The following is a 17,585-nucleotide window of genomic DNA, read 5'->3' as shown; positions in this document are numbered from 1 at the left end:
TCTCCCTGAGACCTTGGCAACCACTGATGTTTTTATTTTCACTATCATTTTGCCTTTTCCAGAATGTTCCATAATTGAAATCATGCAGCATGTAACCTATGATGGAATGCAGTATATGAGAAGCAATCTAACTGTATTACAAATGCATGAAATGATCACTGAAGGCTATGGGAGATAAAGGCTCTGACTTAATTAACTCTGGAAATGAGTAGTTTGTAAAACTAAGGGCAAAAGAAATTGTACCTAAGCACTGCATTCTAGTTGATAAAGCTGTAGCCCATGGGGTATGGGTTAACAATTCTGATATGTCTATACATATGTACTGGAATTGAACAGTTAGGAAAATGGATGGCAGATGGTAGGAGCCAGATTTCTTACTATGTGAGTGGGAGCTTACAGTAAGCAAGAGGGGAGGCTAGAATAATCCATGTGGTAACAGATTACAGTTGGTGATACCACTATAAACTGATGTTTAGCTTAATGTAGATAGACATGATTATATATATATATTTTGCAATTTAAAATTATGATTCACATTATAAATATATAATTAAATTACACAATTATATTTATATACTATAATATATAAAATATATATTTATTATCATATGTAAATATTTATAGATATGAGTATATACACAGATTAGGACACACACATATTTCCTTGAAATGTCAGCTGGGAGGGTCTAGAAGCAACAACACTCAGTGGCGGTGAGCATACTTAGTTTCCAGATCTTGGTATCTAACACCATTCTTCAACAAAAAGGATCAGGGCTCCTTGCAGAAGTGGCTGATTCTAGTGCTAGGGCAGGAAACCGTCAAATGAACCTGGAGCATCTTGTAGTACATAAATTAAGGAATAAAACACGTATACACACAAACATTTAGGGGTTATGCCAGAAGTTTGGTGGATCAAACTGAGGGCATCCCAATGGTCAAAACTGGAACAGTTGAGCAACAAAATAGTGTTGGATTACAGCCAATATGACATGAATATCTATAAGTCTGTTTATATATATCTACTGTTCAGAGAAATTATTGCATGAACAAATGCATAAATGGACGAGAAGAGACAAATCCCCTGTGCAGAATTTCAAACTGATGTCGATATTCCACCCTCAAAAGTGCAGCATAACTTCACTCCTTAAGTGTGGGCTGCACATTGCAACTTCCTTCCAAGGAGTACAGTATGGAAAGGGGAAAACAAGGAACTTTACAGTGGAGAAACTTGACACATACTGCCTCAGCTAGGTACTCAAGGTCAACATCAGCATAAAGAGTCACATCTATAGTGTGGAACCTAGGGTATGGTGCAATGAGCATAGCCCTTTATCTCTGTGGTCTTCCTCCTCAAAAACTTAACTTCAGTTTAATCATGAGAAAAACATTAGGACAAACCCCAACTGAGGTACCTTCTACAAAATATATGACTGATACTCCTCAAAACTGATGAGGTCATCAAAAACCAGAGGGGCCTAAGGAGACGTGATGACTAAATGCAATGTAACATCATGGACAGGATCCTGGAGTAGAAAAGGACCTTAGGTAAAAACTAAAGAAATCTGAATAAAATATGGACTTTAGCTAATAATGTGTTGGTTCATTGATTGTAACAAAGGTCCCATACTAATGTAAGATGTTAATAAGGGAAACTGGGATGGGGTTTATGAAGACTCTCTGCATATCTTCACAATTTTTCTGTAAATAAAAACGTATTCTAAAAATAAAGTTTATTAAAGTAATATAGGTAATAAATAATACACATACACCTATGTGTCAAGTGGTGATAAGTATTCATGGGAAAATCAAGTAGGGTAAGGGGGTTGGACACTGATAGGAGTGGAGCAGGCTGTTTGTACAAGGTGGCCAAGAATAGCACCTCTCTGATAAAATGATATTTTAGCAGAGATCTAAAGGGAATGAGAGAGTGAATCACGTAAGTATCTAGGGGAAGAGGATACCATGCAGAGGGAACTGTGAATTTGAAAGCCCTGAGCTGGAAGTGTGAGTGGTATGTAAAAAGAAAGCAAAGAGGCCTGGCTAGATGGAGCGGCCTGGGCCAAGGGCAGAAAAGTAGGGAATGGAGTCACAGAGGGGCTGGGTGCCAGGGCAGGTGGGCCACGTAGGTCCTAGTAAGTGATTAACTATTCATTAAATAAATGAAACAACAAATGAGATGAATGGAAATTCTTCATCTTGAAATTTGTTCTACGTACCCCAACATTTTTTTCTTTTTTAAAATTTGAATGAAGTCATCCATTACAATACACTTCCCTCCTCCACACACACACAAAAATTCTATCATAACGATACCAAAATATCTTAGCCTGCTAGTGCTGCAAGACCCACTAGTCCTGCAGAAGCAGCCTAAGGCATGTCATCTTCTTTCTGAAACAAAACTTGAGACAGTTTCTACAGAGACAAAGTGAAATGAAGGCTTGAGGCCAATTTTTCACATAATTCAATTTTTAAAAACTTACATATGCCTGAAATCTTTAGATAATGGAAAGAAAAGTGGATTTTCCTCTCTTCATTATTAAAGTAATTGGCTCAAACTCTCGTTTCATTTTGTACATGTAGGCACAACCCAGAGTCTGTAATTAGTTTCAAACCACCAAAGTAGAAACAGAAGAAACCATCAACTAACTGAAGGACCATTTTTTCCTTGACATACTTGGCTTTCAATGGCTAGAGGCGTAAGGCACAATTCAAAAAAGCAAGTTTATGACTGGGACTTGTTTGAAAAACAAAATCACTTACAAGTATGGGTGAGTCTGAAATGAGTTCCTGACCTGCCATCCTGTCCACGTCAGTTGCCAGACCCACAACATGAGAGAAAGGTACGCTGGGTGATCACGAGAGCCCAGCCATCAGAGGGCAGCCTGCCAGGCTCATGCTAAGATAGGCACAAGGAATCACCTCTTTCAAGAGATTTGTACCAATAAGGATGAAGTCAAGGATACTTTCCTGTGAACTTCCCTTTAATCAAGAGTGTACATAAGCAACAGCATTCTATTGCATGAATATGGGAGTCAAACACGAATCTCTCAATAGTGGAGACACAGTCTCAGAATATCTTGGTTTATTTAAGGGTAGGTGGTGCCATGTTCAATCACTGGCCGCATCTTTGCAGAGCTAACCTATCTAAACCTCAGTTTCTTGATCTGTAAAATGACAATTATTTATAACGTCTGCCTGCAAAACCCTTATTAAGATTAAGTGAAATGTCCCTAAAATGCCTAGAAAAGTGTCTAGCCTGTAATAAATGACTCACATTTGTTGCTTCCTTTTACAAACACACTTACACATTCCACATTTGCCCCTGACATGGATTTGGCAAAGAGTAGACACCTGATAAATGTGTTGAATAAATGTCTGAATGAAATATTTCCAGGAACTCTTGAGTGATACTTTATTAATGATACTTAACATTAATGTCGATTATAACTACCACTTATTGAGCATTCACTGCTCATCAGACGTTGTGACAGGTGTCCACCCACATCACTTCACTGAATTCTCACCACTACCTAATAAGGTAGGCCTTCTTTTAGCTCCACTTTACAAATGAAGAACAGATTGAACCACTTTCCTAGTGTGACACAGCAAGTGGAAGAACTGGATTTTGAACCCATTTCCTTCTGACTTCAGAGGCCATGTATTTAACTGATAGAGCATCCTGTGCAGTATTTTAGGGCACATGGAAAAAGAAAAGGGCACTTCTGACTTCTTCTGTTCAGGATTCAACTAGGGTGAAGAAATCTTCTTGCTGCTCCCCAGAATAGCCTCATCCAGTAAGACTGGCAGCTGCCAGAAACAAGTGGGACTGGGAAAGCTGTCAGGGAGTGGCTCTTGAGAAGGTGCCTGAGCAAGCTGTTCAGTCCTGTTCTGAGGGGCTTGTACCAATCTGGTGGGGATACCACTCATGTGGGCTGGCCACGGGGAGGATCCTGCATGCAGAGCTGGACTGTCACCTTGAACAAAAAGGGTAAATGTGCCCCAAGGGCAAAAGCAAATGATTCAGAGAAGGGGAGCTGGAGAAGTGGTACTGTGTACCAGGCCTATGGGGCAGGAAGCTAGAACCAAGGGCACCGGGAGTGGCCAGGAGTCAGGAGGCCCACAGTGAGCGTCCAGGTGGGGTGTGCGGTGAAGCGTCCAGGAAGGCTGTGAGCAAAACCGGACTGTGGCAAGGAGCCTCCTCAGTGCGAGGCCCCTGGCCCCACAGTATTGACATGAGTGTCAAAGTGCAGGTGAAGGAGTGCACTGGGATAACTTTAACCCCAGAACACTCCTTTGGGTAAACTCAGCTTAGAGGCGGTATGAAAGTGACAAAGAACCGGACTCAGGGGCTAAACGACTTGAGTTCAAAGCTTAGTTTCTCTACTTACCAGCTGTGTGACCACAGCCATGCTACGTGACCTTACTGTGCCTCAGTCTCCTCATCTGTATAACGGGGATAACAATGTCTCTTATCTAATGGGGTTTCCATGACAAATGAGGTAATACATAGCAAATGAATATCTTTTAGAACAGAAGATAGAAAGTGTTGGCATATAGAAGTATTTAATATCTATTGCTCTTCTTACCACCTCCCAGAGCTGATGGGAAAACAATGAAATGTTACATAACTCAATCAGCATATAATTCTCCCCTCTTCCATCCTCCTTCACACAGTACAGTTTTGCAGTGGAGCCATGGCAAAAGAAAAGGGCAGACTCCAAGTCCTTTGTCCCTCAAGTCATAGCAGTAAGGTGTAACGGTGCTGGGCATGACCCTCTGACTCCACACAGATGCCCTTCATTTCCTGCTATCTTTTTCAGCAATCACAAACCCAAGCTCTGTGGCTCAACAACCCAGGTTGCCTCTCGACTGTGTATCATGCTGCTGGGTTCACCCCATGTCCTTCCCCCTGTCTTTCCCAGCTCCCACCCAGCTTGAGTTTGTTGGCAAAGTAATTCCTTGCATTATGGCATCTTCTGCTCAAAAGCATTCTAGAGCTCCCCAATGCCCACGGTGGGAGCCATTAGACCCGTCCAAGTAGCATAGTTCCTCTAATTCCTGATACTCTCTGTCTGAGTCCATGAGCGACTGATACTAGATAACCAACACCAGAACAAACAAGAACAATTTTATAGGCAGAACCTGAGATTGTTTTGTATGGGCACACTATAAAATCCCAAAGACAGGAACATGTATCCATAGAATAAAAATGACAACACAGAGAGAGCCCTGCACTGTTGGACCAAGTATGTGGACTATTTCTTATGCTCCCTTTAATACTGGATTGCTACAATTTCAGCCTCAATTTTCTCATCTGCGAAATAGGATAATGCCTACATCACAGAATGGATGCAAGTTTAAACAAGTGGACATATATATATATATATAGTGCTATGTCAGCAATCCTGCACATAAATGCTATTGTAATCTTTACTATTCTTCTTCTAAGGCCCAGATCCCTCTCCCTGGTCTTAAAGTCCTGCACAATCTGCTCCCATGCTAATTACACATTCTGATTTCCCCCAGTTCCCAGGAATCTGCTGGGCCTGTTCTTCTGAGATACTTCTATTTCTATGTCTTCTGTCTGTGATTCCTTTCCTCACCCCTATGATGCCCATATCTGACCTTCCTTCTGAATCCTGCCCCATGTTTAAGGCCCAGCTCACGTTGGACTGTCTCCAGGAAATTGTCCATGCATGCCACACCCTTGGTCCATTCTCGTGTCCCAGCAACCTCCATTCATATCCATGTATAATCTGTATTAAATAGCTTTTAAAATGTCTGCTGCTGTTCCAGTATTTTGGTTTCTTCACCCCAATTAGATTGTGATCCTTTCTTGAGGAACCACTGAAATATTTTTCTTTTACATTAGTTTTCAGCATAAAACAAATGTTTCAAAATCCCCTAGCATCATTTCCTCTCCTCAGGGAGTAAGGCTCCCAAATGCAGTGAAAGATTCCTGGGAGCTCAGAAGTCAGGAGTGATTTGTTCATCTTTTAAATGAAGATAATGACACCAACCTCATACAGTTGTTTGATGGATTGAGATAGTGGATATAAAATTGCCCAGAAAGTCTGCTGAACTGAAGATTTAATCTAGCAGAAGAGAAGGAAAAGGCAATTGGAATTGAGAGGAACCTGCCATGGGAGGAAGAAGGAAAAGGAGTACTATGGGGGACGCAAAGGATTGCTAATGAAACAGATGCATTAATATCTACAGTGTGTCAGGCACTGTGCTAGGCGCATTATCTCTATTTTATACAGCTTACTGGCGAAGAGCCTACTTTAGTCAGGCTACTGGGTTCCAATCCTAGTTCTGTCTGTTACCAGCTATGTGACCTCTGTTAATTAAAATGCCTATGGCATATTTTCTTCATCTTTAAATCAGGATAATTTAAAGCAGGGGTTGGCAAATTTTTTTCTGAAAAGGGCCAGGTAGTAAATATTTTAGGGTTTGTGGGACACACAGCTTCTGTTACAACTACTCAACCCTGCCTTTGTAACATGAAAGCAGCCATAGAATGTATGTGAATAAACGGGTGTGGCTATGTTCCAATGAAACATTACTTGCAAAAATGGGCAGTGGGCAAGAATTGGCCCACAGGGAGTAGTTTGCCAACCTCTAATATGGAATTTACCTTACAAAGTCCATAGAGGATTGAAGAGTTAATGTAGTTCATGCTCTTAGAACAGTGCCCTGAATACAGTAATTGCTCAACAAATGTTAGCTGTTGTTATTGTAATGAACTCATGGAATAGGTGTGAGAATGTCCTTTTACAGGACAGAAACCTAAAACTCAGAAATAACTGAATAACTTCTCTAAGATCTGACATCTAATAGTGGCAGTCAGACTCAGCGCACAGAATTGTCAGACTCTAAAGTCTATGGTTTTTCCACTGCAGTTTTTGTCAACTTCAAATCTCTATCAGACCTTATTTCATAGGCCCAGAGGGAACCTTGCTCTGGTCCTATATCTCCAGGTGATTTGGGACTTAAGTCAAACATCGGCGACACACTAAATGATGAGATCAGGCCGAGGATCCAAACAAGCATTTGTCAGAATTCTCTTCCGTTGAATTCCAACTCCAGTCAGTGGGGACAGGTGCGCAATCCATGTCCACTGCCCTCTTGGGCGCTCCAGTCTCAGCGTTCCCTGGCCTTGGCGTCAGTTTCCTACGATACCAACGGATCAGCTGCCTTTGGGGAGCCCTAATTAAGTGCACGAATAGGGCAGCCTTCCCAAATCCCACATTAGCTCTGCTTTGGAATGCCAGAACTTTTCTACCATGGAAAAATGCTTCATGCCCCGACTTTTAACAAACCCAGCAAGTTCAAATGCATTTCTGGAGGGTGGGGAGGGGGGAACATAAATCCCAAGCTGTTATGTGAGAAGGCAAGGAAAGAAAGGGCTTTTCTTGAAAGGGGGAAACAAAGGCCATCCAGAAATGTCACCAAAATTCCCTGCAAACTCTCCAGCTTTGCCTCAAGTTGTTCTTTGTCTGAGGCCTTGAAAATGTGATTTATTTAACTTCCCTCAGGTCAACGATTGGTTTCTTAAACCTGAGACTCTGAAGCAGTGTTTGCAAAGATTTCCTTTCATATACCAACTACATGGAATAAAAAGAAAAAATATATAATCTCCATTAAACAACATGAAAAACTTTAAATGGCATTAAATGCACATTTCAAGTGCCCACCTGACTTCGACTTCCCTTCCCTTATCCTACTCCTCCCCTTTATCCTTCCTCCCTCACCTTCCCCCAAAGCCCAGCCTAGCACCCAGTCTGTTCTAGGGACAACTCTCTGGTTCTGCTACAGAGAAGACACCATAATGGTTGGTTTTATGCATGTGGATTTAATAGCAATCAACTGATTGCTTTATGTTTAATTCTACATCTTGTGGAGTAAAATCATTTAGGCTACAATCACCAAAAGACGCTGCACATTGTCTATTTCCAGAGTCCAGTGGACCATTGTGCTGAACTGTTTTCCTTCATCAAAGTATAGGGAGTGGCTTGGCCTTCAACTTGATGCTCCTATAAGACAATGCAATGGTGAAAGCCCCTGGGCCAGGGGTCACACAGATTCACCCACCACTAAGTTTTTGAAGCCCAGAATCTAAGTGGATCCTCTAGGCTCCATGCTGACACCAAACCCAGGTCTCTGGCAGGACGGATGAAACCCTCCAGCTAGCCACCATGGGGCTTCCTACCCAGGGGAACAGCAGCCTCTGTGGGGCCTGCGGCCTCAGGAGAGATGGTGAGACCTTCCTTTAGGGTGGCCATAGTTTATTATCCCCCCAAATTCAAGTTTAAGTCCTAACATTTTTAATGATTAATTATTAATAATTATGCCAGGATGTAAGACACAGGCTGGGCCTGTCCTGGGTGAATTATCATCCTCCCACTTTATTTCTAAGGAGATGTTGGGAGATGGTTGGGAGATCTGGAGAAATGATTGTCATCAGGCCCTGCTCTCTCTAGGGTCATAGGACACTGGGAAGTTTCACACTCTGAATTTTGCTTTTGATGCCCTAACTCTGTGTTGCCTCTTCTAACAGACTCCACAAGACTTTACACTTCACGAAAGCAAAGAAACACCTAGAAAATACCAAAGCATACAATAACTACTAAATGTATGTGGGCTAGAGCCTTTCTGATTCTGGTGGTTAAGAAAGAGGCCTCTAACACCAAGCAGAAAGCGCTATCTTCTTGGAGGACCTAACTCAGTAGTTCCCAAACTGTAGACCAAAAATATGTCCAAACCTTTTGGAGACCTGCAAAAAACTATCAGCTTTTAATTCTGCCATATAAGGCCCTTTAAAATAAACAAAAAAAGATCGAACATGTAGTCTGACCATTAGGTTGTAACAAAAAGGGGATTTTTAACACCAAAATAAATAAATAAAAAGGTTACCATGATCTCAGAATAAAGGAAGACCATTTATATTATCTACCTTTAGCTGTGTTAAAAACTTGGTACACTGCTCTTATTTTTTCTTGTCCCATGGACGAGTGAAATTTTGCTGAGAGAGAGCCAGTGTCAGGCACGGTGCCTGTGTGGGAACCCGGGGCCCCATGTTAGGAAAGGCCCAAGCTTGGGGTTTAGTGATCTGCAGTCATTGTCTGGAATTCTTGGTAATTGTATCTTTGAATTTGTTTTGTAAATGAAAGCTGACAAGCCACTGGAGCATGGGGTGGTGGTGGCGGGGGTGCTGGGGAGCCTGCTGCTGTCCCCTTTTCCTTTTCTAGGGCTGGTTCTTGGCTGTGTGCTCCCTTTAAGTGCCATCCCCATGCTAACTGTGCATGCTGGGGTGGTGACAGGGTTACACGGGGTGAGGGGAGTGTAGGAGAGGCCAGGAAGTGAGTCTGTGCCACCTCAGGGTGGGACAAGGCAGAAGCTCCCTCCCCCACTCCCACCACCATGGAGTAGTGGCTGGGTAGGCAACTGGGAAGCTGGAAATCTTTGGGAGTCATCTATCAGCCATGAGTTGGGGCAGGAGGCCTGTGGGAAAAGGAGACTTCCCTGTCCCGGGCCAGGGCCCTGCATATCCATTTTGTACTGGATCCCACATATTAAGCAGTTAGGCCTGCCTACAGGTGCCCTCTGAGGACACCAGAGAACTACTGCACCAGCTGTGAGATTCTTGCCCCTAAATAGCCCCTCCATTCCTCTCATTGGTAAGTAGATTCTTTGGGTAATGACTACGATTCCCAAACTTGCCGGTGGAAGGCAAAATTCCCCAGAAACTAAGCACTGGCCTATGGGAACCATTTTAGGCTTGGCCTGCACTGGGTGGCTGATTGTTATCTTTATCATCACTTCAGTTTAGAAAGCACTCTTCCTCTTTGTGTGGGAACACATATTCAGTTAAGGTTCATCCCTTTCCTCTCCCTCCCCTACACCCTACAGGTGAGGAACAATACTTGGGGAGGCAATGTCTCACGCAAGGAAACCCCACCCCCTAGGGCTGAGGCTGGTGTCCTCCTGGCTGAGGGGCCTTTCCACTGTTCAAGAAGCAGAGCTATGCAGGAGGAAAAAAGCCCTGGATGGGTGAGCAGCAGCAACTCTGGAAATCTGAGAAGCTGCTTTTTAAGGAACAAGATTTGAGTACACAGGACTGGTTAGTTTTGACAGGTGAGAAAAAATAAACATGTGTGTGTGTGGCGGGGAGGTAGCTAGGGGGAGAAGACAGAAAGCATCAAGTATGAACACGACCTTCTTCCACATTCCAGCCCTGCCTTTCAGAGAGGCGAGCAGACTTTCTGTTACTGCCCTGGAAAGGTGCAGGAGGGCAGCACAGTACCTGTTTTCAGTAAAGAATCAGGAGGCCTGGAATCCAGTCTCAGTTTTTTTCTCTATAACCTTGGGAACATCACTTTCCATTCTGGAACCAAAAGTCCCTCTCTTTCAAACACATTAGAATAGATGACTTGTTAAAGTCTATTCATCTTTGATACTCTGTTTTTGTTTTTTTAATTAGAGAAAGGATAGCTATAAAAACACATTCTGTAATGAACTGGCAGGGGCCCCTTCAAAGCAGAGGCTTTGGGAAGGCCTGCCTCCAGGCCAGGGGCGCAGATACCTGAGGCCAGGCCGTTTGCTGAGACTCTGCAATGGACCTCTGAAGACTTGCATCTTCACTCACACCCAACGCCCCTCATTCAAACGGGCTGTGACTGGCTTCATGAACAGTAACAGAGTCAGCCATTTTCATGCGGACTGTTTCAGCAGTCCTCTCCAAACAGAGGGCTCACAGTGGGCTGTTGGGACAAGCATTCTGGGAGTACTCTTTATGGCTGTGTTTTGGTTTACCCTGGGTTTAGTACATAGGGTACAGTTGAAAATGGCCTCAGCTGAAAACACTCTTGTCTTTCAGGGCAAAATTTCCAAATTTTTACATGTAGCTTGTCAGCTCCAGGCCTACAGCCCCTGCCCCTGCTACCTCTGATCTTCCAGAGAAACAGGGTCACCTCGCCTCTACTCCTCCCACTTCCACTTGGCCTCTGAGTCATTCCCAACAGAGGCAGGCATATATTAACAACGGATCATTAGGGATTTGGAGCTGGACAGACTTGGGCTCAAATCCCCGTTCTTCCACTTTTTGATTGTGTGACCTTGGGCAAGTCACTTAACCTCTCTGACCCGCAGTTTCACCAGATGAAAACTAGAAATAATAGTTCCTACCTAAAAGCACTGTTTTAAGAATTAAAATGAGATACACCGCTGCAGAGAAATCCTGATGTGTGATGTGCATATCTTTAATTGTGATTTTCTCTCTGCCCCAATCATTTTGGCCTGATCATAGAAACCAGGCTTTTGCCTCAGTTTCCCTTCCTGAGTTTTGATCCTTTTTTCTACCTTGTGCTCCAGACCCACCAGGGTGGACTGGGCCGGGGCTCTGGTTGTGCTGTCATTTCTTCTGCTCAGGGATCCCTGACTGCAGCCAGGGATCATCCCATGGATGGAGGAGAAATGAGTATCAATAATCATTAATTTTACTAAGTACTTTCTATGTGCCTGATTTATTATCATTTCCTCTTCATAACAAGTTGAGAGGTAGGCACCATTATCAATCCAATTTTACAGATTAGGAAACTGAATGCTGGAGAAGTTGGGTCCCAGGTCAAAGAGCTGAGTGGTGGAGGTTGTATCTGCCTCCGGGGCCTTTCTAATCACCAGTCTCTTTGCTTTTAGGTACTTCCTGCATGCTCACTCCTGTTGTTTGGCCAATCATCACCATAGTAGGCACCACTTACTGGACACCTACAATCAGTACATACATTATTCCATTAGACTTTCCCAGACATCCACGGAATAGATATTTCATACCCACTTCACAAATAAGAGAGCAGAGGTCAGAAGAGTATGTCATCCCAAATCAGCTATGAAAGGATGATTCAGATACTGTAAATGATTCCTCTGTAGCTCCTTGAATACTGAATTATGTGTCAAGTGCTTTGCAAATATTACCCCCTTGTAATAGCTCTGTAAGGTAGGTAATACTAGAATTTCCATTTTACAGATAGGGAAACTGAGGCAGAGATAAATTAAGAAACTTGCTCCAGGCCTCCCAAGTAAGAGTGGTAGAGCTGGATTTTGAACCCAGGCAGTTGGCCTCAATTGCCTCAGCTCCCAGCCTCTAGTCTGCTATAAGAAGTGAAGGACGCCAGGCAAAGTGAGGGGAAGAGGAGATGATTTCAAGGACAGAGGCAATTATTTCTACATGGGCAGGAGGCTCAGTGAGTCCACAAAGTACAGAAGTTCTCTAGAAGCAGGAACTCTCCACCTACAAGGACTGGAGCAGCCCCCCAGAGCCCTGGCTTCTCTCCTCCAAAGGGGTCAGCCACCCAAGAGAATTTTCCAGCACTGAGCAATGGTGTAGGTGTTTTGTTTCCTCTAGGCCCACTGAGATGCATCATGAGGAAATTGCCTTGGACTCTTGAGCAAGCTGTAATTCCACTATTTAGCTACAAAATCCTCAGAAGAGATGGAAGTCAACCATTTTAAATGACCAGTTACATTTACATGTCGGTGGTTTGGGGGAGGAAGGCCTTCTATTAGGAAAGGCAGAAATAAACCTGTACAGACTAGCTACCATGTGTTGAAACATGGGAGTTATTAAACCTCACAATAAGCCTTGAAACTGTGATTCACCCTGTTTCACAGAGAAGGAAACTAAGACTCAGAGCAGCAAAGTGATGTCCCATAATCAAGTGGCAAGTGAAGGAGCCTGGATATGGGCCAGGGCCCATATATATGACTTCAGCTTCAGGTTGCATACTCTTATCTAGATCCCTGCCTCTCATTTGCCTGGGACTGACCCATATGATTTTAGAATTCCCCCATATTTAGTGCTGAAATTATCAAGAATGTCTGCACAAACACGGAGGCCATTCTGCCAACCTGGTATGTTCTGCTCTAAAATGTTGTCATTCTGAAATCCACAGCTTCAGGAGAAGAAATAGTTTATGGGGAAAGTGTCCAGGAAATCTTGAAGTTATAAAGAAAGAGTCACAGATATGAGTATATGAAAATTTAGAACTCCTGTACAAGACATCTCAAGAAAAGGTAGATGAAGAGGGACATAGTATAAGAAAGTCTTCAATACTGATATAGGGAGTCTATAAAGAACTCTTGATCAGTGAGCAAAAGACAGAAAACCCCATAGGAAAATGAAGAAAGGATATTGATAGGCCATGAACAGAAAACAGACATCATGTGACTGAAGATACAAAGAAAACATTCATTCTTACTAGCAACAGAACAAAGGCAAAGGACAAGTATAATGAGTCATTTTCTGCCCAAGAAATTGGCAAGAATGTTAAATGACTGACAATATGCAGTGTTGGCAAATGTACAGGGACACCGCTGGCAGGAATACAGATTGGGATAGCCTTTTTGGAAGACATTTTGGCCATAGCTAACATTTTAAATGCACAAATCCTTCCAGTAGAAATCCACTCTTCTGTATTTCTTCAAGAGAAATCTTCAGACCTGCATGAAAGGAACTACCAAGGATGACTGCTCTATTACCAATTATAAAAGGCAAACATTAGAAACTACCTAAGTGTCTATCAGAAGGACAACAGTTAACTAATTTTTTTAATATATGCAGACTCTGGCGTTACTATTGGTATGTAATAGACATGGAGCAGCTCTATATGCATTAACATACTCCAAAATTGCTTGTAAGTAAAGAAGAAAAACAGAACAATTTGTACCATGTGATCCTATATATGCACATATATGTGTGTGTGAATGCATTAAAAAGGTTAGAAAGACATACAAAATGTATAATAATGGGCTCTGGGAATCAGGACACAGCTGGATGTACTCACTGTGGAGGAGACAGGTATCAAATGGTGAAGGAGATGCATAAGCTCCCAAGAGAAAGCCAGCTGATGAGACAAAGAAAAGTGACCTGAACTGACTCCCAAAGTTCCAGAAACAACTAATAATAATAATAATAACTCTTTTATTGCACATTAACTATGGCAGGCTTATACGTTACCTTGTTGAAGTTTCCCAGACCTCTAGGATCAGGAGAGGTTTACGTCTTTCACTTTTTACTCTACAGCTCTATATTGTTTGAGTTTTTACAATATAAGTGTATTCCTACCATTTTTCAATTCTAAAGAAGAGTGAGTTGCCCACAGAGACTGAGCTACTTGCCATGCACTCTGAGTATATACCGTTTCCCCAGGACAGAGAATACTCTCTCCAGGGCTAAGGCTCTCTCCTCTGCTGATGGGAACGGAGAGCAGCTTCTTTGGAAGCCACCCTTCCCTCATTCTCTCTCTCTCTCATTTGCAAAGATGCTCACACATCTGGACATGTGCACACACACACGCATTCCTGTTGTTCACACATTCACTCAGAATAACCACTGCATAGGCTAGTTCATGGCCTGAGAACTTTTGAATCATGGACCAAAGTGATTCTTGTCATCTTGATAAAACTCGTACACAATCACACTCCAATACAACTATAACAAAAATAACAAATTGTCGGCCCCCATCAGCACAAATCCTGATTTAAACCATAGGGTCCAATGGGCACACATTGGATGTGAAGCTCCTTAAATAATGGCTCTGCTAGCCTAAAACATATCAGATGTTCCTTTAGCCTTAGCTCACCCAAGACATAAACTATGTGTTCAGGGGAAAGCAAAGTCAAATGACTCATGACAGAGTTTGTTTTTAGTATGAATTATTTTTTCTGGCTCCTTGCTTTTAAAGACAGATCCTTTATAGATGGGCTGAAGCAAGGACTGCTGGGAGCTTGGTTCTCTAGCCCAGCTTTCCCATCTCTTCTAAAAGCTGGAAGTGGATATCCTGGGAGGTGAGTTTATATCCCACTATGATCACTCCCAACATGTACTGCTTCTTCTTTCTCATTTCCAAAAAAACCATATGCAATGGCAGCCTTGTTGCAGCTGGGTATGGTGGTGGAAAGAGCACTAGATTTGGAGTCTAAGAGACCTGAGCTCCAATTCCGATATTGCCACTTACTAATTACATGACACTGGGAAAGTCACATGGTTTTTCTCAGGCCGCAGTTTTGAGGGTGAAATGGGCAAAATGAGCATCACACTGGATTGTGGTGGGATTCAGTGAGGTAATCAAGGCACAGTATCTGCCCCCCCCAGAAGGCACTCAGGTAAATGGCACTGGATTGGATTCCTTGGGGCAGACATGTCTTATTCACATTTCAGGATTTTGCCATTCCAGACCATTTCTTTGAATTCAGTGAAACCAGGGTCTGAGGCAGAAAAGAGTATTAGTGAGTTGAGGATGTAGAGAGAAGAGATACCTCAGAATTCTCCTTACTTAACACACTCTGGCCTCCCCGGTCTTTTTGCTTTTCCTCAGACACATTCAACTCATCCTCACCTCAGGGTCTTTGCACTCACTGTACTCTCTGCCATTCGAGTTATTTCAAACACCCCATGCTCAGGAGGACCCTGCCCACAATTCACACTGCCAATCCTTCATGTTGTCTGTCCAGTCCCTTTGTCCTTATACATTGCTTTACTTTCATTCTAGCATTTCTTGCTATCTGCAATCATATTATTTGTTGTAATTATTTGTTTTTGGAATTACTTGTCACTAGACTCCTCCCAACTGGAATATAAGCTCTCTGAAGGAAACATTGCTTTTTCAATAGATATAGATGGATGTTCTCAGTGTGAAGGAAGAGAGGTATCAAATGGTGAAAGAGATGCACAAGCTCCCAAAGGGAAGCTTTGTGACAAAGAAAAGTGACCTAAACTGATTCTTAAAGTTCCAGAAAGAACTAATAATAACTCTTTTATTACACATTAACTATGGCAGGCTTATACGTTACCTTGTTGAAGTGTCCCTTTGGGAAAACATAAGCATTCTGTGGACATATATAAAATGGGGATGAGTTTAGTTCCTGTCCCATGATACTGTAATAGTGGTTAAATGAGTTAACCATTGTAAAGTGACTTAGACGTATTGAGAGCATCAATAAATATTGTCTATCATCACTCATCATCTACGAGGAGATATGACACATAGATAACACCTGCCCATAAAAATTTTATGTCTTGCTATGTACTATACTTTTGCTTTTTAAAATGAAGTAAAAGACATGAACACATGTCTTCTATTTTGAATTTAATACAATGCAAAAACAGTTTTATAAGGATTATTTATCAGGATTTAAGTAATCACAGCATTTCAGTGTTTTTAACAAACACATTTATGATTGTTTTAATCAATGACTCAAACATTTCAAGACATATAAACATGAAGAACCATGTGAGAACTCTGAGACACAAGAAGAAGTGATGAAGAAATAATAGTGAAGATAATATATAGAACAAAAGGCTGAAATAAAACTTTATGAGCACTAATACAGAGAACAATGAGGAAAGACAAGGGAAACATTTGGAGATGTGAAGCAAGACATGACTGCAAGATGACAAATCAGAGCACTACATGCGATAATCATTTTGCTGCAACCATCTGAGAAATGCCTGTTCCAAGGATGAAAATAGAGTGAACCACTGAAAACAAGAACAAGAATGTTAAATGAATACAATGATATTTTAATAATAACTTAAAAAGAATCTGCTAGAACAGAATCTATAACTCCAAGTTTGGCTTGTTCTTTGTAAAAAGGGTCATTTTAGTTACAGGTCTTTTTGGTTTGTCACCTGATTGGAAGCTTGATGGACAGAACCAGCAACCTATCTCATCAGGCTGCCATGGCCTTCTGTTTTCTTTGCCCCCTACAAGCATTTTGTCATTGCATCTCAAATACTAGGAGATGCTTTCCTAAAAGGTTACTGAGAAAATTTAGCAGCACATGCAATGTTTTCCATAACCTCTAGGTGTCGCTATTGCAAAACAGAAGCCTGAATAGTCAAAAAACAAAAAAGTACATTTAGTACAAAGCACTAAAAGCAGTAACAGTTCAAAAGGCAGACATCATTTATTACAGAAGCTACAAACAATATAGTGTCTCTAAGACAATTATTAATTTCCTTTTTAATTCAAGGGCTCACCCTAAGAAGAGACATCTCATTTTTCAGCCAGAAAAAACTCTCAGGGTTGTTCTAAAACATTTACATTTAAGGGCTTAGTGAAGACGTACACGATGCTAAAAAGTTTGTATAGTACGGATTGTTTTATAATCAAGATTGGCTTGATAGAGCAAAAGAACTAGCGTTCAGAATAAAACTGTAAGACAGTGAATGAGAGTTGGTGAAAAAAATAGTTACATTAGTTTGATATTCAACTAAGAGCTATCATCTTATTAAATATATTTAAATATGGTTTTCATTTAGATTTGGCAGCTTGATTAATGGGGATGTATTAAATAATACCTGGCTGCTAAGAGTATATTTAGGAATCAGTGCCACATAAAACACACAACATGTACAATTTGGTTTCATTGTTATTTAAGGCTTCTCTGTTCTCTTGGCTGTGGGCACACACATATTAAAAATTATGTACACACACTCAATGTATGCTTAACCCTTTTAAAAGGCTTTTTCTTTAAACAGAAACATACAGTGGAAAATGAACTAGACTCTGGTGAAGGTAATGGTT

The 17,585-nt window shown here is 41.8% G+C and overlaps 1 protein-coding gene across 6 annotated transcripts in view; it reads right to left on the bottom strand.

The window, feature by feature from the left end:
* Positions 1 to 17,585, bottom strand: part of FGGY (FGGY carbohydrate kinase domain containing) — a 408,065-nt gene that overhangs the window by 32,194 nt on the left and 358,286 nt on the right. The gene's annotated exons all lie outside the window — the stretch shown is intronic.

Source organism: Manis pentadactyla, chromosome 4 (genome assembly GCF_030020395.1).
Source record: "Manis pentadactyla isolate mManPen7 chromosome 4, mManPen7.hap1, whole genome shotgun sequence".
Classification (NCBI taxonomy): Eukaryota; Metazoa; Chordata; class Mammalia; order Pholidota; family Manidae; genus Manis; species Manis pentadactyla.
Note: the sequence above shows the minus strand (reverse complement) of the source record. Positions and strands in the feature narration are given on the sequence as shown.